This window comes from Mus pahari, chromosome 3 (assembly GCF_900095145.1).
Source record: "Mus pahari chromosome 3, PAHARI_EIJ_v1.1, whole genome shotgun sequence".
In the NCBI taxonomy this organism is placed as follows: domain Eukaryota; kingdom Metazoa; phylum Chordata; class Mammalia; order Rodentia; family Muridae; genus Mus; species Mus pahari.
The window spans coordinates 82,709,427-82,733,616 of NC_034592.1; positions in this window are offsets into that span (position 1 = coordinate 82,709,427).

The following is a 24,190-nucleotide window of genomic DNA, read 5'->3' on the forward strand; positions in this document are numbered from 1 at the left end:
TTTCCTAAACAGAACTCTAATAGCTCAGGCTCTAAGATCAACAGTTGATAATTGGGTCTCATATAACTGATATCATAAGGCAAAAGACAGAGTCAATAGGATAAGCCAGCAATATATAAATTAGGAACAAATTTTCACCAATCCAACATCTGATATAGGGTTAATATACAAAATATATAAAGAACACAAGAAGCTGTCCTCCAAAAAACCAAATAACCCAATTTAAAAATGGGGAATACAGCTAACATGAGAATTTCTAACTGAGAAATCTCGAATGGCTGAGAAGCACCTAAAGAAATATCAACGTCCTTAGTCATCCAAATCAAAAATTGGACCCTGTAATTCCATATTACACCAGAATGTCTCAGATCAAAACCACATGGCAAGGATGTGGGGAAAGAGGAACATTCGTCCACTTCTGGTGGGGCTGTAAGCTGGTATGACCAGTTTGAAAATCAATTTGCCAGTCCCTCAGAAAATTGGAAATTGTTCTACCTGAAGACCCAGCTATACTACTCTTGGGCAAATACCCAAAAGCTGCTCTACCATATCACAAGGACATATGCTCTACTATATTCATAGCAGCCTTATTCATTGTAGCTAGGAGCTGGAAACAGCCAAGATGTCCCTCAGCATAGGAATGGATTTAGAAAATGTGGGACACTTACACAGTGGAATATTACTCAATTATTAAAAATGAGGACTTCGTGAATTTTGTAGGCAAATAGATGGAACTAGAAAATTCCATTCTGAGTGAGGTAACTGATAAGTCTATAATAGCCCAAAAGCCCAGAATATCCATGACAAAACTCATAGACAATACAAAGCTTAACAAGAAGGAAGAACAAATTGTGGATGCTTCAATTCCACCTAGAAGGGGAAACAATATAATTAAGTAATCACTGGAAGTAGAGGACTGTAGGGTCCTCAGTGGGAGATGTAAGGGCAGGGGGAAAGGGTAGCTATGGAAAGACGCAGGAAAGAACTCTAGAGACCCAGGAGAATGAATAGAAATATGTATCTGTTGGGGGTGGTGGTTACCACTAGAAAGGCCCAGATGTCAGGGATGTAAGAGGTTCCCAGGACCCAAGGGGGAGGACATTAGCTAGAAAAAAAAAGGGGGGGGGTAGATAGAACCTGAAGAGACTACCTCTAGTAGAGTGGCATGGCCTCCAGTTGAGGGAAGTAGCCACCCACCCATGTCAAATTTTGAACCCAGAGTTGTACCTGTCTAAAGGAAATGCACAAACAAGACTGCTCTACCATGAGACTCATCCCATCTGCAGATACCAATACCCAGAACTATTGCTGATGCCAAGATGTGCTTGAAGATAGAAGCCAGGTAGTTTTGACCTCTGAGAGGCTTTGCCATCACCTGACTAAGACAGATGCAGACACTCATAGCCAACCATTGCATGGAGTCCGAGGACCACAATGGAAGAGATAGGGAAGGACCACAGGAGCTGAAGGAAATTGCAACCCATTGGAAGTACAACAATATCAACTAACCGGACCCTTCAGAGTTCCCAGGGACTAAACCATCAACCAAAGAGTATACATGAGTGGGCCCATGGCTCAAGCTACATATATAGCAGAGGATTGCATTATCTTGTGTATATGGGAGGGAAGGAACTTGGTATTGTGGATGCTTGTTGGCTCAGTGAAGAGGGATGCTAGAGGGGTGAAGTAGGACTGGATGGGTGGGTAGGTAGGAAAGTACTCTCTTAGAGGCGAAGGGGAAGGGGGCATGGATTCAGGCATTGTCAATGGGAGACCAGGAAGGGTGACAAATTTTGAATTGTAAATAAATAAAATTATTATTTTTTTTTAATAAAAGAAAGCCAAAAAAATCTTCTACAACTGTTAATAGTATTTGGATTGACCAGCTGGTTTTAGTTTTGACTGTTGATATCAAATATAGCAAATAATGGTTTTAATAGTTTTATTTGTTTGAGATGATAAAATTTATTTTTAAATTAGTCTGATTAAATTACATTCAATAAATTACTAAACTTGGATTTTTAGTCCATTATCAAATCCTATTAAAAATGTGCAGCTTTTGGACTTAAATTACCTTCATTCACTTGTTAAATTAAATAAAAAGGTACCTTAATAATTTAAATGTTTTAATCACCATATCTAATCTCATAATATTTTAAAATTTGACATGATTTTCATTGAGTCTATAAAGCAAGGCATTTCTTCATACAACTCCCAAGAGAGTTGTTCTGTGAACAAACACATTGCTCTTCCCTGAGTGTGATGGAATTTTTGATGGGGTGCAATATAAAAGGAATATCTAACATTCCTTTCAAATTACCAAAGGAAAACTTTGTAGAGATTCTATTTTATAGGTGGCCACATTTTAAGTTGTACTTCTTTTTATTATTATTATTATTATCATTATTATTATTATTATTTTCTTTATTTACATTTCAAATGCTATCCCGAAAGTTCCCTATACTTCCCCCCACGGCCCCTGCTCTCCTACCCACCCATTCCCACTACTTGGCCCTGGCCTTCCCCTGTGCTGGGTCATATAAAGTTTGCAAGATCAAGGGGCCTCTCTTCCCAATGATGGCCGATTAGGCTATCTTCTGCTACATATGCAGCTAGAGACACAAACTCAGGGGGTACTGGTTAGTTCATATTGTTGTTGCACCTACAGGGTTGCAGCCCCCTTCAGCTCCTTGGGTACTTTCTCTAGCTCCTCCATTGGGGGCCCTGTGTGATGAATGTAGCAATGAGACTCATATTCATGAGTGTGTTTTGGAAATTATGGAAGTCATGATATAGTTTTGGAAATTATGATATATACAGACCATAGAGTTGTTTTTAAAATGGGAAACTGAGAAGGTATAGAAAGATTCCCCGGAGGGAGACCCTCACTCAAGTCTCGGGAATAGTGTGCACCCAGTAAGACACTGAGACCGAACTTGCTGTAATCACACAAGGAAGCTTATTGAGCTCAGGCCAGCATGCTGGGGTCGAAACTCATACGCCACATAGGGGTAGAGGAGTTCGACCCCAACCCAAACTTTTTACAAGCTTATAAAGGCAAAAACCACAAAAGAGGGGGAGGACAAGGGGAGGAGATAGGGGAAGTCCAAAACCACAATTTTACTCAACAGTTAGGTCATGCCCTACATTGAGCAACACACCTGGGGCATTAGGACATTCCACAGAGGGCGTTGGGCATTCCACAGAGGGCGTTGGAACATTGTGGTTATTCCAGGAAACTTTTACTTAAGAAAGTTCCGGGAACAATTGTGTAGCAAGGGACTAGGGTGTAGCCAGGGACTAGGGCCCGAGGGTGAAAAGTTCATGTTCTTACAGACAGCTAGTATTTTTTTTATTCTTCAGTATTATTTTAACTTTGCTTTTCTACCTTCTCACTAATGTGGCAAGGCTAAGAAATATGCCACAGATAATCAAGTTGGAAAGTCATTTAGTTTGGCCAGTAAGTAAAATGTCTTTCTTGGGTGATGGGAGCCAATCCACATGACACCAGATCTAACATATACGTTTTTCTAATGAATGTGTAAAGGCTGGTTATCCATGAAAACATGTACATGCAAGTAATATTAAACAGTGTTACAGGTTGAACATGTTATATTTATGTATTTAGAATTATATGCTCCCCAACCAGCATTTACATGCACATACCCACATTCTTCAACAACATCAACAAAAAGAAAAATAAAAATTAAGTAACAAAAAAGAGAACATTAGTGTGAAAGAGAGTAAAGGATACACATGGGATGGATTGGAATCAGGACCAAGTGACAGAATAATAATCTCAAAAATTAAAATAAAATAAAATCTCAAAAACGAAATAGAAGCCAGATTTTCTAGAATATAGTTGTGTGGCTCTTTAAATGAGCACGGCAACTTTTTCATTCTTGCCTTAAATTTTATGTAAAAACTCACTAGAAATTACAAAGCAAGGTATATATTTTGTTTTAGAGAAATATCACCAAAGTAGTTTCTTTGTGCATACACTGCAACCACTTTTCCCACTGATCCTCCTTCAGAAGCTTCTCATTTTTTTTATTTTATTTTTAAAAGTTATATTTTCATGTATGAAAATGAAAATTGTTAAAACTTTGATTCATTATTCTACCACTTTATTCTAAAGGATATTTTAATTTGAAAATTTGTTTTGATTTGCATTTCCCTGATGACTAAGGATGGTGACCATTTTTTTAGGTGCTTCTTGGCCATTTGATATTTCTCAGTTAAAAAGTCTTTTTTTTAGCTCTGTACCCCATTTTTAATAGGGTTATTTGGTTCTCTGGAGTCTTGAGTTCCTGTATGTATTGGATATTAGCCCCCTAACAAATTTAGGATTGGTAAAGATCTTTTCCCAATTTGTTGGTTGCCTTTTTATCTTATTGACAATATCCTTTGCCTTACAGAAACTTTGCAATTTTATGAGGTCAGATTTGTTGATTATTGATTTTACAGTACAAGCCAAATCAAAACAACCCTCGAGGTTCTCAGATGACAGCAAATGCTGGTCAGGATGTGGAGAAAGAGGAACACTCCTCCATTGCTGGTAGGAATGTAAGCTGGCACAACCCCTCTGGAAATCAGTTTGGAAAATTCTCAGAAAATTGGACATAGTATTACCTGAGGACCTAGCTATACCACTTCTGGGCATACATACCCAGAAGCTGTTACAACTTGTAATAAGGACATATCCTCCACTATGTTCATAGCAGCCTTATTTATAACTGCCAGAAGCTGGAAAGAACCCATCTGTCCCTCAACTGAGGAATGGATAGAGAAACTGTGGTACATTTACACAATGGAATACTACTCAGCTGTAGCCTCCCCCAGCCTTGTGCAGGTTGGCTCAGACCTGTTCTGCCATTGTGAATGAGACCACCTAGGGTGGAGTCTTCATACCTAGATAGGTCTATTGTTCTGCCATCTGAGCTCTTCTCCATGATACCTCTACCTACTGAGAGGCTGAACCTCTCTTTTCCTGAGACATTCCTGAGATAAGCTGACAGCCTGGTGACTGGTGACCAAGTGTTAACAACTTTGGCAGAACAAGTGCTAACAGAATCCTGGTGTGTGTGTGGGGGGGTATGGGCCCTCCCCCGTTTATAAGTTCAGACTCTTGACTAAGCCGTGGGGCCTTGATAGGTATCTGTCTTGGTATTTCTCCCTCTATTTCCTCCTATATAGCTCCAGCCTCCTTTCAGGAACCCAGTTCATGTGGCTCTGGGCAGCTATGCTACACTCAGCTATTAAAAATGATGAATTCGTGAAATCCTTATGCAAATGGATAGAGCTAGAAAATATCATCCTGAGTGAGGTAACCCAAATACAAAAGAAAACACATGGGTACGCACTCACTGATAAGTGGATATTAGCCCAAATGCACCAAATAACCAGGATACTACTCACAGACCACATGAAGCTCAATAAGAAGCAAGACCAAAGTGCTTTAGTCCTTCTTAGAAGGGGAACAACATACTCTTAGGAACAAATATGGAGATAAATGTAGAGCAGGGACTAAAATAATGGCCACCCAGAGACTGTCCCACCTGGGAATTCATCCCATATACAGTTACCAAACCCAGACACTATTGTGGATGCCAGTAAGTGCATGCTGAAAGGAAACTGATAGGGCTGTTTCCTGAAAGAGTCTGCCAGAGCCTTACAAATATAGAGCCAGATATAAGCAGTGAACCATTGAACTGAGCATGTGGTTCCTAATAGAGGAGGCAGAGAAGGGACTGAAGGAGTTGAAAGGGATTGGAACCCCACAGGAAGAACAACAATATCAACCAACAAGAACCCCCCCCCCCCCGATCTCCCAGGGACTAAGCCATCAGCAAAGGAGTACACATGGCTCCAGCTGCATATGTATCAGAGGATGGCCTTGTCATGCATCAATGGAAGGAGTGGAATTATGAAGGCTCAATAGATGCCCCAGTGTAGGGGAATCCAGGGTGGGGAGGTGGGAGGGGTTGGGTGGGTGGTGGAATACCCTCATAGAAGCAGAGGGAGGAAGGATGCTGATAGGGTTTTTCAGGAAGGGAGGGAAACCAGGAAAGGGGCTAACATTTGAAATGTAAATAGAGAAAATATCCAATAAAAAAAAGAAAATTTGTATCTAGTAAATTTTTATACTTGTTGAGATGATTGTAAAATTACTGTTCTTTGTTCCCTCAAGCTTTTAATCAATTCTCTCATTATCAATATGTAATATAATAGAGCCATAATTATTGCAGTTACTAATAAAGCAGACATGACAGGTCTTTGTCTTTTCAAGATCAAGATTGAGACTTTTGTCACATAGTAGACATTAAAAATGGTATAATTTTTTTCAAAGACAGAGAATATAAAATGATCAGATTATCATATTACGTAATTCATTAGAGGTGTTTTTAGCTCAGTTAACCCTCACTGACCACTGATCAGTAGCAGGTCCAGCAGGCTCACCCATGTTTTGCACAGATTAGTAGGAACTGCCTGTAGAAACAATGAATATTTAAGTTTAATTTAATATTATTTTTTACCATAAAGTCTAATATTTAGAGTATGGGTCTAAGTTGTAGCCAGCTTACAGCATTTTAGATTTACTGTTTTGAAAACTGAAGTTTTCTAGCATGGGGAATCTGAAATTATCTTTGGAGTTCTCCATTTTACTGAGCAGCTTGACGAGTATAGGTGTATGCAACTTCTTATGCCCATATATGTTTTCTCTTTCCTTTCATTTGCCTACGAATTGTTGTAAATTTTCATAAAATTTTGTGCTACCTTGTTCTCATCTTCAAGATTCATTGTCCTCTATTTCTGTACAGAAAAGTCGCTCAATTCAATCACTGATCCCTTTGTCCCTTTGTACTTTTAAAATAAGCTGGGAATTTTCTTTCTTTCCATACTATGTCTCCCTTCAAGAACTTCCCCTTACTTTGATAACACATTCATCTTTCTCAAATGCAAATTTGCTCATGAAGCTTCTGCTTATATCCCCTTCATTAAAGTCTCTGGAAAGAATTGACACTTCTTTGATGGTACAAAGGTCCTTTAGTGAGTGAACCTGATCATTTTATCTGATACACTGAGTGCAATTTTAGAAGTCATGCTCACATGCTATTGCATATGTACTCTCATTTCTTGACTTTTTTTTTTTTTAGCTGTCATCTACAGAGATAATTCTGATCCTTCAAGAATTTCCTCAAATCTTAGTATCACTCAAGAGGGGATTTGCAAATTATATGATTAATGAGGCTCCAAACACACCTCTTTTTAGGATTTATTCATCATCCTTACAAATATTTTTTCTTTTACTTTATTCCTACACTTTGGTTTAAAGAATATATGTATTATTAAACATAGTCTGATGTCATTCATAAGTAGAAGACGAAATGATGTTTGATCATTTTCTTGGAAGATTATCAGTTTATACTGTAATTTTAAGGACTAATAGTTACCAAAAGTTAATAAAAAACACAATAAAAAGTCTTATCATCATCAAAAGTTTCCACTTTAAATGTACTGGTTAGGTATAGATATATTAAACATATTTAATTAAAAAAATAACAGTTTTGTTTTATTTGGGATGAAGTCTGCTCTAGGTGGACCTTGAACCAGAGTTGTACTCTTGACTGTCCTGCCTATAACTCCCAACATCTATGATATCAAGTAACTGCCACTATACCATGTAATATGACTTTGTGAAAACCAGTTGCTTTTGTGACTTAGTATTCCTTTATTTAAAAAAATTCAAGAAACAGACATTTACGCTATTCATTCTTTAGAGTCAATAACATACTAGGCTTCATTTTAACCAATGTTCTGTCTGACATCTCAAATTAAGACTTCAGCTAAGACGCCTGTGAAGTCTGGAAGAGTACATTTGATCCCCATTATCTAGTGTCACAGGTGGTTATGGGTTCAGGGTCCTCTGCAGGAGCACCATGAGCTCTTAAGCCCTGAGCCATGCTCCTTGCCTAAAATTTTCTTTGGAATTCTGTATGTTGTTTAGACCAGTCTAGGAGAAAAGTAATCATGAATAGACTGCTGCTTACCACAACACACAAACACATAGCAGAGCTTGTAAATGGTACCATGTAAATATGAAAATCTTTGAGACTTGCCATGTAGCTATTAGAGTTCACCACCCCCATTAGTTTTTATGCTGCTTAATCTGACATTTTGTGATCACTTATCCATCCATTCATTCAACAGGTAGTTATTAGATATGAATATCCAGAGACTTTAAGATAATCATAAGACTGTGTCAATCAAAAAGATATGTAACAGTTTGAGCTGTAATATTGGTTTTTTTTTTTAATGTCAAAATGATATGCCACAGAAAGAATAGCACAGTTTGCAATTAGTGTTTTTTAGTGAATAATAAAAAAAAAATGAAACAGCAGTAATAAGACGCTGAAAGCAACAAGCATGTCTTCTAAAATTATGCCTCATTAAATTTTCCAAATCATGTGTAGGTGGAGAGAACAAAGCCAATTCTTCTAAGTACGTCAGGATTTTGTTGACTTGAAGTCTGTTACCTTAATTCCCTTTGTAATGTCTTGTATTTCTCAGGAGTTTCCTTCACTAAAACAATGTTGCTTTGCCCCCAAGAAACCCTTTGTCTTTAATTAACTGACAATATACATAAAGCTTGCAGAGCAACATCTATTGTCTACTATTTGCATATGAAGAACAAGAGAAATATCAGATGGCAGTGAGAACAACTGATTTTAGAATTTTAAGTAAAAGTGTACTTAATGGGATAAATTAATACAATTTCACTCTTTGTCCCTTTATCACCCATTAGTTGTATATGATTATATAATCATAATATTATCAAAATTTGTTTTTCTAAAATGTCTAAGATTTTTTTTAAAATTTGTTATATAGAGAAATAGAATAGTCTGTATAAATTTATTATGTCTTAATTTTCTTTTTATTTTGTATCAAAAGAAATAATGTCTAATTAGTTACAAAAACTGGGGTAAAGCTAACTCTTTTGGGTTTCTGAGGAGAAAAAGAAATATTTCCACATCTGTAATTTGTTCAAATGTTTGTGTATGAAAAAAAAAGAGATTCACTTAAAATAATATGACAGGGTGATTTAATAGAAAATAGGACAAAGCTCTAGGATGACTTTAAAAGAAGAGAGATAGACAAACACATAAACACACAGAGAGACAGAGAGACAAAGAGACAGGGAGAAAGACATAAAGATAAAGACAGACATACAGAGAGACAGTGAGACCAAGATACAGAGAGAAAGACATAAGAGACACAGACAGACAGCGAGACAGTGAGACCAAGAGACAGGAAGAAAGACATAGAGATATAAACTGAGTTAGACAAATAAATGTAGACAGAGAGAAATATGAGAGAGTTGCCCAGATAAAATAGAATATCATATTATTGAATAGTACAACAAATAAAAGATATAAGCCAAAGTTTAAAACATTCAACTAGATAAGATGAAGGAAAATATATGTTTAATACGGTTTCTAAGGAAAAAAATCTACTTTTAATTATGATGAACACTCTTGAAGAGTATCTGAAGATACAGCACAATCCATGGCTTTAAAAATGCTGTTGGCTTTGATTTTCTGCATGCAGATCAATCTAGGCCTGCAGTTATGCTGACTCAGCATACAGAGAGTGAGGAAAGAAAGCCAGTGTAAGGGTGCTTATCTGCTAAACTTCAACAACAGACAGTGACTATAGATTTAACACCACTTGGCTTTTTTGAAGATCACCAAACAATGTTGCAAAAATATCTTTTGCAAATGAGTTGTGTGTGTGTGTGTGCGTGTGTGTGTGTGTGTGTGTGTGTATAGAAAATTGTGTATTTAAACAGGTTATTTCAAATGCAGAGCCAATACTTTCAACCATGGTTATCTTACAGATTCATAACAGTCATGGTTTTAGAGGTCAGGTACACTGTGCAATAAAGCATCACACAAAAACCTTTACTAAGGACAAAAAAAAAAAAGAAAGAAAGAAAGAAAGAAAAACAAAACAACAACAAAAAAAGCTCTCTCATGAAGTTGTGGCTAGAAGGAAACTAAGAAAAATGATAGGTAGGCTAAGGCACTAGAAAACTAGATTAAAGTGAGGAAGTAGAGATGAGCATTCCATTACAGTAGTATAGACTCAGTGTAAAGAGAAAACACATGTTAAGAAGTGTATTTCTTATGGCCAGAGGCACCTTCATGAAATTTAGAATATTTTAAAATATGTTTATTAGTTTGTGCATTTTGAAAATGTGTTAAACGTTTTGTTGTTGTTGTTGTTGTTGTTGTTTTGTTTTGTTTTGTTTTGTTTTTTCATTGACAGATGGAACCACGTAGAAATTCAGCTTTGTTAATTTGGGGATTTAAAACGCAGATAATTTTTTTTTTTATAGAATGTTGATACATTTTAATTAAAATGTAAATACAGCACTTTCATTTTTTCTTTTTCTATCCTTTTAAAAGTACCCTTTCTCCAACAACATCCATGTTCCATTTGTCTTGCAAATTGATATGCCCTTTTCTTTACACACATATTGCTTCTCTCTCTCTCTCTCACACACACACACACACACACACACACACACACACACACACAATTATGCACAAATATATAAATAAAGCCTGCTGGTTTCATTTGGGTTGTTTTCATGCATGAAAGAAACAGTTTCCTAGTAATGATTTCTTGGAACTGCCACTTCTTAGTTTCTTATTATAAAATATATTAATTATTTATATGTATGTTTTAACTAACAATTCCACAAATACACATGAGATTGAGTATTACTAGAGAAAGATGAATGTCTGCTTATAGTTAGGTTATTGGATTCCAGTGAAGGACTGTTGATTATTTTCACATTTTTAATTCAAGTTTTAATTATAAAGGCAACCATTTTCTCTGTATCTGTAGAGCAAGCATTTAGATATTGCATCTTTTAGTTCAAATCTTAAAAAAAAAAAACTGTTAATTAAGGTTTTAAGTTGGCACAGGTGCTAGAGTAGGCAAGTGCTGTGTTATTTTCCAGCCGTGCTGGAATTTAATGAAAGGTATGAACACACACTGAGAACTATGCAAATATATTTTTACAAAGTTTCAGGGGTTTGTGAACCCTTTGAAGCCTTTTCCTCTGCCTTCTACGTGTAACCCCTGTGGGGTAGGTAGAAACTAAAATATATACTCAACAAGATGTAATCTGTGTGTCTCAAGACTGCTTTGCCTTAAGTTTAATATTTTTAATTAAAGGAAAGATAGATTCTGCTAATGCTTTCTTCCTACTGCTATGGAAAATATTAAAAGCACTGCTAAGCAGAAGTGAGAGTGAAACCGAATTGAAAATTCATACAGAGACAATCCATTTTAAACATGGGACTGATTTTTTTTTTTTTAATCCAGATTGGCTAAAACTGCTTTGTCTTAAACCATTTCTTTGAAGTTGTTTTTATCTATATAAAATCCTCTTAGCAAGTAAAAGCACATGCATACACTCCCCACAAACGCACACACACTCGCGCAAGCACACACACACACATGCTTGCACAAGCATGCACAAACAAATACACACAGAGGCATGCACAGTTACCACGGTTTTTTCTCCTGAGTCAAATGATTATATTTACCGCTAAACTATTTTTCAGGTTTATCACTGTTTTATTTTCTGTGTTAGAAATCCATTATATTTCAGTTTGACAAATAAAGTTGATAGATGCTTTGCTGAAATTACTTAGATTTTTTTCAGTGAACTGTGATGAAGTAGCCGTGGAATGCTACCTACCAACATCATAAAAATTAAATATACAAGCCTTGCAGTTTGCATGTATATATTTGCTATCATGTTACATGTCTTATAACAGCTCACTGGGGTACTCACTTTTATACAGTGGCCTTGAGCACAAGTTATAAAGGCTCTCAGTTCCAGTATTGTCATCTGAAAAATGAGGGCAAGCACACCTCAGTGGGCTGTTTAGAAGGATCATAGTGAGATGGCAAATCTCTTGCTGACTAACGGATGCCTTCCCTGTTATTGCCCCCTGTGATCCACATCCAGCTGGCACACAGAAAATCTGAAACGCTGGTCTCAAAGTCAGGCAAAGCTTCTGTACAAAGCAAGCTGAGATTACCTGTGAGAATATGAATGATGGTCTGTGAAAGGACCCACAATAAAAGCAAGAGACAGCGAACATTAAAACAGGGAGTTCCATGTGTTCCAAGAGCAACTGATAATTTACCAGGGAGTTACAGTTACTCCGAAAGCAGTGCTCAGTGCTGAGGATGACACTAGTGATGAAAGTGATTCTAAGCATCATGACAGATGCTCAGAGTAGTAGTGGTAGCACTAGTAGTAGCTCCAGACACCATAAATAACGTTAATCCAAATGACATTAAGCGTCCACAAGAACAGCTCTGTAATATCTAAGCATTAGATCTAAATATGTCTCATGTGAATCATTAATTATGTTTTTACTATATTATGATGATAGCACATTTTGTAGCCAAATATTCTCTGATTGACCGCCAGTAAAAGGAGACGGTGACACCATAATGAAAAAGAGATATGCTGTGTGTCTTCAAAGTTTTGTAGTAGTGAGGATAAAAAAGTGATCAATATCATGGGATGTAAACAGTCTGAGAACATTTAAAGATTTAAGATTTACAATTGTCTAAGGTTGTAAATCTAAGTAATTTTATGTCTAAGTTTCTATTTAAGGATTGTGCACAATCACAACTAAGTTAAAAATTAAGAAAACGAGCCAACATGATACTCTATTCTAAGATGGGACAGAAATATTTTTAGATGTATCTGGATATCGTGTGGAAAATGATATTTAGTTGATTTCATTATTTATTTAAAAATGCTTGAACTTTCTGTTGTTCTAAGTTTTACTAATTTCAAAGAGATTTTTCACCAGAAAGCTATACTCAAGGTTGGGTTGTAGCACAGTAGATGGGCACTGTTTTACCATGTTCTTTAGTATAAAAATAGGCAGTTCTAGTGATAAACATAAGTATCAGATCTTAAGACTGCAGTGTTAAAAATCTTATATAGTTCCTACTACAGAGATTTTGTCATTTTCAATATCAATGAACTCTAAAAACAAAGTTATGGGATTTAGTGACTGCTAATAAAATTTATCCAGAAATCAATATAATCACTCAATTAACCCTAAAAACTTTCTATGATTCTTTACCTATTTTATTTGAGCATGTGTGTTTTTCATTTTCTATGTTTATTTGTATTTGTTATATGATATGTGCGTGTTCATTGTGTATGCATGAGCATGCATGCGTAGACCTATGGAGCAGCATAGTTGATGTGGACAATAATCTTTCTTTGCTTTTCTAAAGCATTACCTACTGAAGTAGAGTCTCTCAATAAAACACACACCTGACCCGTAGGGTTATTCTTCCCTGATTGCGTCTGCAATCAGGGACCTGAATTACATGCAAATAATTAAAACCACTCGTTATTTGATTACATGGATTCTGAGGATCCTCATACATGTGTGTAGCCATTTAGCCACTGAGCCCACTAAGGTCCTATGTGCTTTTAAAAAAATTAATAAAAATACTGCTTATTTTGTTTTAGTTTGAGAAAAGATATAGACCGGATGTCCTCAACCTTTAAAAAAAATTATTTTTTTTTGAAAAAGTAAATGTTCTATACTAGTCACCAATAACTCCTAATAGTGCAGGTCTTCAGTGGAAAATGTCATTTGATCCTTGGCAGTTAGTCTGGTAGATTAATTATAGTGGTACCCTGCAGTGTGAACTAGTTGATTATCAGAGATGCTGATTTCACTGCATTGCATTACCTTATAAACGTCCCTATGAAGTTCACTTATGTCTTTTACTAATTTAAAATTAATCCCCCTTTCAAAGGCAAAATATATCAGGTTTTCTGAAAATTTACCAAAACCATATTTAGATTTTGTGCATTGTGAAGAAAATATGCTGGTGTGGAAAATTTGTAGTTGGCTGAAGCCATACAAGTCTAGTAACATCTTTCTGTCATCCCAGAGTGTCTTGCAAATATTTCTGGTACTATATCTAAATACTGTGTATTCTAACAAACAATATAATATGAATAAATAAGAAAACAGTAGTGAATTGAAAGTTTCTGATTTCATTAACAACTCAGTTGTGTAATGTGGTGTTTTTCTGGAAGCTGTCTTGTGAGAGGACATGAGATTTTTGCTGAAAACAGATACTTGAAAGGGCACATGATGGTTATAAAGAACATAATGGAACCCCACATTACAGTGACAGGATACTGCTGGTCTTTGCACATCTTTGTTAATCTTCACTTTGTAGAGAGAAACATGTCAAAGAACTTCTCATGGTACTACTGCTGATTCTGGCCACTTCCACTAACTCATGACAATTTGGTGGAGCCTTGCTGTTTTTGCTGAACCATGCTTCCACTTCTGATCTGTGTTTGGTGTTTACTACTGAACTGGACTGCTAGTATCCTGACAAGGAGTGAAATTGCCCCAAGGATGTCTTTCTAAACATGTCCAAATTACCCATTTCCTATAAACCTTTTTCCTCTACTTCTGATGGGTGGAGTAGAAGGGAAAGTGATAATTTAGGAACCATTAATAAAGTAGGTTTTGAAAATAAAAATCTAAGCCTCCACACAATACATTTAAATAATAAATGAGTACATGTTTCCAAATCCTGGGACTATTATTATAATTTTTGCAATAGTTAATGAGTCATTTTGTGAAATGTTACTGTATCTGGAGACTACTTCTAACCTGGTCTTCTGTTACACACTGTTTCTTTGGTATTTACTTCTTTTTTCACATTTAAGATTTCTTTTTATCTCCCCTTTTCTTTATTAATCATTCCATTTGTTTACATCTCAAATGAATGAGATGTAAACCTTCCTAACCCCCTTCAACAACCCCCCCATCACACCTTCCTCCTCCCTCTCCCCTTTGCCAGTATGAGAGTGCTCCCCCAACCACCCACACTCTCCAGCCCCACCACTCCAACAACTTCCTATGATGGAGAATCAAACCTCCTCAGGACCAAGTGCCTCCACTCCTGTTGCTGTCAGGCAAGGCCATCCTCTGCAACCTTTGTATCCAGAGCCATGGATCCCTCCAGGTACACTCTTGGTTGGTGGTCTAAACTTTGAGAGACCTAATTGGTCAGGCCAGCCTATACTGTTTTTCCAGTGGGGTTACTGTTCCCCTCTCCTCCTCCTGACCTTCTGCCAGCTCCACTTTCAGGTTTCCTAAGCTCAGTCTGATGGTTGGTTCCAAGTATCCCCATCTGCATTGGTCAGTTGCTGACCAGACCTCCCCAGTAACCGCCATACTAGGTTCCTGTCAGAAAACATGCCTGGACCATGTCAAAAGTATTGGGTTTGATTCTGCAGACATGATGGATTCCCAGGTAGGGCAGTCCCTGGTTGGCCCCTCCTTCAATCTCTGTTCCATTTTTTATCTCTGTTTTTCTTTTGTACAGGAAAATTTCTGGGTTAAAATCTTTTAGATGGGTGAGTCGCGCCATTCCCCGACCAGGGGCCATGACTATCTACATAGAGGAGATACCTAACAGTGGAGATATTGAACTTGGAGAGGCCATCTCCTGTAGCCAGGCAAAATTCTCAGTGGAGGGATAAGGACACAATTCTTCTCAGAAAAGTTTCAACCCCAAATTTGTCCTGTCTAAAAGGAATGCAGTGTCAAAAAATGGAACAGAGACAGAAGGAATGGCCAATCAATTAACTTCAGACCCATCTTAAGAGCAAGCAACAATCTCTGATATTATTAATGATACTCCTAGCATAACTGTCCTCTGAAAGGCTCTCCCCAGTAGATGACTAAAACAGATGCAGATAATTGCAGTCAAACATTGGATGGTGGTTTGGGACTCATGGAAGAGCTAGGGGAAGGATTAAATGTGCTGAAGGAAATAGAATTCCACAGGAAGACTAACAGTGTCAACTAACCTGGACCATTGGGAGCTCTCAGAGACTGAGCCACCAACCAAAAAGCATATATGGGTATGACAGATGTCCCCAGAACATATGGAGCTCAGTCTTCATGTGAGTCCCTGAACATCTGTAATGGGAACTGTCCCAAAACCTGTAGCTTCATTATGGAATTTGTTCCCCAAAAGGCCTGTATTGTCTGGTAACAGTTGTAGAAGATGTGCCTAATCCTGAAGAGACTTGATGTGCTAGGTTTAGGAAATACCCATGGGGGCAATATTCTCTCCGAGGAGAAGGGGAGGTGGTATGGGTGAGAGAATATGAGAGGGCACTGGGGAGTCAGTATTTGGGAAGCAAATAAATAAGAAAAAAAATTATCTCTAAGAACACAGCTCTATTTAGCATTCTAGGAAATTTAGATCAGAATTAATTACCTGTTTGATCACCTACTTTAGTTGGTTTCTCATATGTGGCCCAGTGGTTATGTGATCATAAGTACTGTATGTTACCTTCTATAGAAGAATTTTAACTTTCATTCTGTGATGTGTAACCTTGATTGTCAATTTAATTGGAGCTCAATTCTCTTTGTGTCTGTAAGGACAGTTGGAGAAAGGTTGAACTGAGGTAGGATGTCTCAACCACTCTTGCAAGTCACATTACTTCATCGACCAGGATCCCGAATTGAGAAACATCTGGGAGGCATATCTTAATATCACTGCTTCTCTTTGCTTCTTGGTAACAAACACAATGTGACTAGCAGCCTCAATTTCCTACACTTTCTCTACTATTAGCCTAAACCTTGAGCCAGAATTAACCTTTACTTACTTACATACTGACTTACTGACTGACTGACTGAATGAATGAATGAATGAATGAATGAATGAATGATTAACTGGCTGACTGACTGACTGAATGAGCTACTTATTTACTTACAGGGCTTTTAGTGTATACTTTGTCACAGCAATGAGGAAGTGAAAGAAAAAGAACTCAATACTGTACATTTGTCTATGTATACCAGATATAACTAAAAAGAGAAACTGGAATTTAGTAAAATGGGAAAAATTGCAAGATTCTAAAGACTTGATGTAAAGGTAAGGCTCATCTGTCCAGATAGTATATGATGAAAATGAAAATTGTAGATAATATATTCTCTGTGTATGTTGGAGAAATAAATTTAGAATCTCAAGCAGAATCTAGCCAAATAATCAGGTTTTGCAAATCAGAGAAATTAACAAGCTTCCTGATGCTGTTGCTGTGGCTTGCAAAGAGATACCTCTAAGAAATAGTGCTTTGATATGCCTGCTCTTTGAACTAAATGATATTGGAAGGGTTGCGGGGGGGGCCTCCAAACCAAGTTCTTTGTCAGGTTCTGTTGCTTACCTGTCCTTTTTCAGAAATCTACTCATGAAAATCAGGGTTCTCTGTTCCTTAGACAGGTCATAGTAACTGGAACTGTACCCCCTAAACTAAACTGTAAAAACCTAGATATAGTACTCTAATTTTTCTCATACTTCATGTAAGCTCTGAAAATGAAGACATTATGTGAGGCAACTTGTCTGATAGTAGATCAATAGACTTTCATTCTAGAAAGGGTTCTCCTGTCTTGTTCTCATGGAGAAGCCACAATGAATAGGAACATGGGACCGTCTTGACTCCTGTCTCCATGGATCAGCTAGTATTATATGCTTTGCCCAGTCCTATGTCTATACTACTGCTCATCATTTAGTAAAGCTAAGCAGAATCACAGATAACTTTTCCCTTTATCCTAGTTTTTGTTTTTTTTTTGTTTTTTTTTTTTTTTTAAGTCTCTTAATTTAGGTAACAGAGCAATTAAATCAATTGATCTAATTTCTCAGGTTCACATCCACTTGACACCTTTGTTTAAGACCATTGTAGAAATAACAAGAAGGGTGAAGAAAAGATGTTCTTGAATGTAAATTTCTCTGTCTATTATCTATCTATGTATCTATGTATCTATCTATCTACCTAGCTGCTAGCTAGCCCTTTCTCACTCTCCTTTTAACCATTATGAAATATAAGCAAGAAGAAAATGGGAATAATTTAAAATGTGATTAGTTGAAGAAACATTTATTTTAACTAAATGAAGATGATTAATTAAGTTTGAAAAATATATGAAAAATGAAATATAAATTATGATGAAGACTGGGGTTTGGGTAAGATTAACTAGATTTCCCATAATTAATTAATTTGCAGAAGAGGAAAAATTGTAAATGTTTTTAGTAAAATGTAGTTACAAGCACAGTGATTTTATACAGGAAATATGTAAACAGAAAATGAATTTATCCCTTCCCTTGGCAATTTGCTTATCAAATACTTGTCAGTGCCTTAGGTTGTATATATTGGTCTGGGTGAATTTAAATCAAGAAGTATGTGAAACTCCATAGCAAAAGTACCTATAATGCTTTGTATATTATAGGAGAAATGAAATATAGACATATTTATAAAGAGATGTCATAGCCCCAGGGATAATTAGGATACTTCTATTGGAAATGACTCAAAACAGACATATAAATATGAACATGTGATTGGAGTGTATAAAGAATCTTTATGACATGTCTGAGAGTATCACCTGTCAATAAATTGCCTTTGGCCAATGAGCTGAGGCAGGAATAGAAGGTGATATATCCTGCAGAGAAAGAGAGGATTCTGTGAAGAGTTAGGTGGGTAAGGAGATTCACGGTGAATGCTGATGGAGATATATACATGAAAGTGAGAAGTTGTATCTAACCATGTTGCATGACTTAAACTTGTTTAAATAAGCCTAAGCTAATGTCATAGGCACTTATTTATAAATAAGAAGGCTCAGAGTTATTATTTTGGAGATCCTTTGTGTGGGTAGGAAAGCCTGCAGTTACAAATGGCCCCTAATGTGTGGCATAGAATCCAAACTTAGAAAGAACCAGGCCTGAAAAACTCTGGATTAAAGGCACAAAAAAGCACTCCTTTCAAAACAAAACAAAAGAAAAAGAAAAAACAAAACAACAAGCAAAAGGTAAAAACAACAAAACAAAACAAAGAGACAAACAAGAAAAGAGGTTCTGAGATAGGTATGTGGAACCAAAGCCAAATGCATTTTACAGGTCTATGTTCTTCAAAAGAAACCAAAGCTTTGCAGCAAAGTTAGCAGAGAGTAGTTAGAAGAGACCTAGAGACTAACCCCATTACGGAACTGCTCTGTGGTCTCAAGCACCACATGGTTCCAGAGACTGGTCAAAAAAGCCTGCTAGAGAGAAATAGAAGGCCTAATTTGGGTCCTTCCTGGGAAAAGCCTAAAACCTCCCAGAGACATGGACATGCAAAGGGGGCAGAACCAAGGGTCAATAGCCAGATAGCCCAAGCTAAGGGCATGAAGATAGATAACATAGGCACAAGCTATAGCTTAAGGGCAAAAAGATTCTCCACATAAAAAAGGGCAGGGTGTGTATGAGCAGAATTGTGTGTGTGTCTGTGTCTCTGTGTGTGTGTATGTTTCTGTATGTGTGTGTGTCTTTGTGTATGTGTTTGGGGTTGGGGGCTTGGTGCTTGCAAGTCCCAGATATGTGGATACAGTAGAAAAGGCCAAAAAATCAACAGATTTGCTAAGATACTTGGGAAGTCCTTATGGAGAATATTAGATACTAAAAAGAATATATTATCTATGTTTTAAAAAATGGAGAAAATTCCAATGACAGAGGGCAAATGACTCTGTATATAGTTTTGTGCTAAATGTCATCATACAAATAATTATGTGTTCAGTAAAAATTGTAGTTATATATAACTTTTTTTAAAAAGATCAGAATAAAGCAGACTTAGGGACAGAAAAATACTGATAGATGGAATGCTATCTTAACTGTTATAGAACAGAGATTGGGGGATTCTTTAAGTCAGAGTAAAGAATATTCAAAAGAATCCTATCTGGAACTTACAGCAAAAGCAGAAAGGTAGTTCAAGATAAGAAAAATTCATAAAGCCTTGAGGAACTAAAATGGCAGTCCACAGACATGTGATATTCTGAATTAAGAATCTAGTTTCTTTTTAACCATGCTAACTTAGTCATAAAATAAGTTATGTGTTTCACTTGGTAGAGTTTGGAGAATTAAAGAATGTATATATATTAATGCATCATACACTTAATTCATGCTCAGGATTTCAATATACTTTTGCATTAAGTTCCAAAAAGGCTGAGATTTCCCATTTATTAGAGATGGTAGCAATCTTGAAGATGCCTTTGCAGATTAAATCTGATGATGTTCAGATATATGAATGTATTAGAATGCAACATTTTTTAAACATGATGGCATTAAAATTGTTACCAATATTCCTTAAAGTCCTAAAACACAGGCAATTGTAGATAGATAAAACAACATTAAAGGAAATGGTAATAGAACAGAAGGGTAAAAGGGGATCTCCTAAAATAGCTTAGATAATGCTGCATTAACTTTATATTCTTTAGAAAAATGCTAAAGAATCAGATGCAACAGATGCTGAACAACACTGGATCATAGGAAAAAACCAGTTGAACTCAACCAGTCTATGCATATTAAGGATGTCCTAACCTCAGGATGGAGTGAAGAAAGTGTGTTATGCTGGGGGAGAGACTTTATGTTGGTTTCCACAGCAGGAAAATCCTTTCTAGTTGATAAAAATCAGCTTTGATGAAATTAGTGTTCTTTTATATTATTATTCTTTAATCTATTTTTACAATACAGACATTATTCCCCTCCCAGTCCACCCTCCTATTGTTCCACATCCCATACCTCTCCTCCTCCCATCTCTAAGAGGATGTCCCCACACTCACCACCCCCCTAACCCACCAGGTGTCCCCATTCCATGGGGTCCCAAGTCTCTCAAAGGTTAGGCACATCTTCCATGACTGAGTCCAGACCAAGCAGTCTTCTGCTGAATATGTGTTGGGAGACTTAATAACAGCTGGTGTATGTTGGCTGGTTGGTGGCTCAATGTTTGAGAGATCTCTGGGTCTAGGTTAGTTGAGATTGCTGGTCTTCTTATAGAGTCACCCTCCTCCTCATCTTCTTCCATCTTTTCCCTAATTCAACCACAGGGGTCACAAGCTTCTGTCCATTGGTCGTGTATAAATATCTGCATCTGACACTTTCAGCTGATTGTTGAGCCTTTTCGGGGACAATATTGATAGGCCTGTGTTCATAAGCAAATGATAGCATCAGTAATGGTGTCAAAAGAAGGAAATCCCTGAAGGAGGGAGGGAGGGAGGGAGGGAGGGACTTGGGTAGAAAAGGAGACAGAAAGAGGAAGAGGGGAACAAGATCAGGTGTTGGCAGGGGAACAGGACTTAAGCCCTCAGTGCCAGCAGAAAGTATTGAAACAGGCAATTTCGGGATATAGGAGGTGGGAGGACCCTTTAGAATGAACCAGAGACCTGGGAGGTGAGACACTCTCAGGACTCAAAGGGAGGGACCTTAGATGAAATGCCCAACAGTGGGGAGAGGGAACTTGTATACTCCACCTCCAGTAAAAAGACAGGGTTTCAAGTGAAGGGATGGGGTTGCCATGCCACAGTCAAAATCTCTAACCCAGAACTGTGCCTTTCTGAAAGAACTGCAGGAACAAAAATGGATAAGAGCCTGAGGAAAAGGAGGTCCAATGACAGACCCACATTGAAATGAGTGTCCTTAAGACTGACCAACATGCCGATTCTTTTGGGGGCAAAGAGCAGAGGTAAAACAATTCCAAAAGACAGAATGAAACAATTTAAAAGGTGTTTTAGGTCTGAGACACATTTTCATTCCTTAAAAAAAAACATTATTATTTTTAATCTTTTTTTGCAGTCCAGTCATTATTCCTTTCCTGGTCCACCCTCTGACATTTCCTCATCAATGCTCCTACAATGAGGAGAAACCTTGGTTGACTGTCCAGGTTTTATTTGACATTAATGGGAGGAGAGGGAGGTTTGATGCCCCAGCATAGCTTGATGCTAGAGGGATGAGGTGGGAATGGGTGCTTGGGTGGAGAAACATACTCATAGAGGATAGGGGAGTGGGGAGGAGGCATGGGATAGGAAGGTAGAAGGAGGGATAACTAGGAAGGCTGATATCATTTGAAATAAACAAATAAAATGATTAATAAAAAAGATTGTTTGAATCAGTAATTTGAATCATTTTCAAATAATCCTCTCTAGTGAGTGATGTGACAAATGATTGTCTGAGTCCATGAAGGAATAATGCTAAAAGAACAAAAGAATCAGACTAGTATTCCAGGGGGAATACACCATGCCATGATAACTAAATAGGATTCAGTGGCTGCTGCTGCTCTGTGATGACCTAGCAAACTTCCTTGTCCTACTTCCTCACTGTATTTTCTCTTATTTCCAACTTTATCTCCCTTCTTTTCTTCCCTCCTGTTTTTCATTTTCTCTCCATCATTCCCTCTCTCTCCACCCATCTTCTTTTCTCCTTCTCTGCCTTCTTTTTTTTATCTGTTCTGCTTTATCTCATGCCTAGGAACATTGTTGTTTCTTGTTCCTTTTTTGTTTCTTTGTCTTTCTTCCTTTCTCATTTTATGCTAATTGTATTTTCTCTTTCATTTTTGGAGGTAAATGTTAATCAAATCCTGTATGATCTCTATTAGTTGCTTGTAATACATTGTTCAATTAGACAAAATTTCCCTTCCAGTTGTGAAGATTACAAGAGTCTGAGAGTATAAATCAATAAATATGTTTAAGACTAACTATATAAAGTGATTTCAAACAGTGACAAGTTTTATTCAGAAATAAAAGCAGGGTGTGGTAAATTAGACATCATCCTGAGGATGGGAAGAATCCTAGGACTTAAATAATGATTAAAATCATCCTAGTGAAATATTTTAGTGATACTGAATTTCAGATTAACTACTTCATCAAAAAAAAAAAAACAACTCCTCTAATGTATGAAGAACAAGCTAAATATTTTTCTGCCTATAGCATCTCCATTTATTATACTGTTAAAAAGATAACTCGTTAATTCTCAAATCCTCTTTTCCCTCTCAAATACAACATAGAAACTGTGTCTTTTCTAGGTACCTCTGAAGTAAAATAATTTATTGAATTATTATAGAAGAAAACTACAAGAAGAACCAGACCTGAAACAGTTTTGTCCACCTGCCGGTATGCAGGTTATGTAGTAGTTGAAAAATAACTATCAGATTAAACTTTAGGGCATAAGTATATCCTTGAAGGAGAAGGAAGACAGTCTTTATAGTAAACCAACATAAAAGATGGAACTGAGTGATGGATAATAAAATGGAACTTTCAGAAAATAGGTGACAGGCTGCTATGACAGAAGATGGACTGTAGCTTCTAGAGGTAGTTGTTTAAACAGAATGTTTTTAACCATTAGTAATGACCCAGGCAGTGATTTATCACCATGTTTATGTTAGGATCACAACATAAATAGTATTTGTGTTGGTTTGTTCAGCAGTCATGAACACCTTTAATAGACATTTGTCAACACTTATCCACTTCATCCTTGAATCCAGATTTCCCTTTTGTCAAAACTTTGTTATTTCTAGGCTTATATACTTTCATTCTGGCATCTAAGTGAATTATCCTAAAAAATTAAAAATTTAGCATATTATATTTTAAATGTACTTGTGTCCAGGTTTGAAATGGCATACATAAGTATGTGAACTATATTTCATCTGGCTAGATACTGCTCAAACTCACAGCTAACATAACCCAGCAATCTTAGTTTAAGTGTAGTTCTCTGTAATGTCAATTATTTTTCTACATCTCAAATTAGCAGGTATTCTCAGTTTTATATTTATATTTACATTATTTATTGAAATATGTAATATAAACAGAAGAATATATTCTTATAAGTATATATTATTACTTTAACTTATATTATTCAAGAATTACAAAATTAGTATTGTGCCATGTATTTTATTTTGCAGATAAATATATCATTGTTATCTTTATACATTTATTTAAAATATTTAATATATCCAGATAATTTTCATTTATATTTAGTTCCTTATTGTGAATATTTTATTTATGTAGTATGCAATTGTTATCTGGATTTTTGACAGATGTTATAATTAATAATTTTGGACAGATAGAGATAAGTTTAAGAGGTCAAATAAGTTTTTTAATCACTTCTAATGTGAGACTTGTTAAAATAAAATGCCAAAAAGAAAAATTAATATGAAAAAAACACACACATATTAACATCTTCTGAAGTCACACAAAATAGGAAAGTCCATGAGAAGCATGATATTGAAGTTTAAATA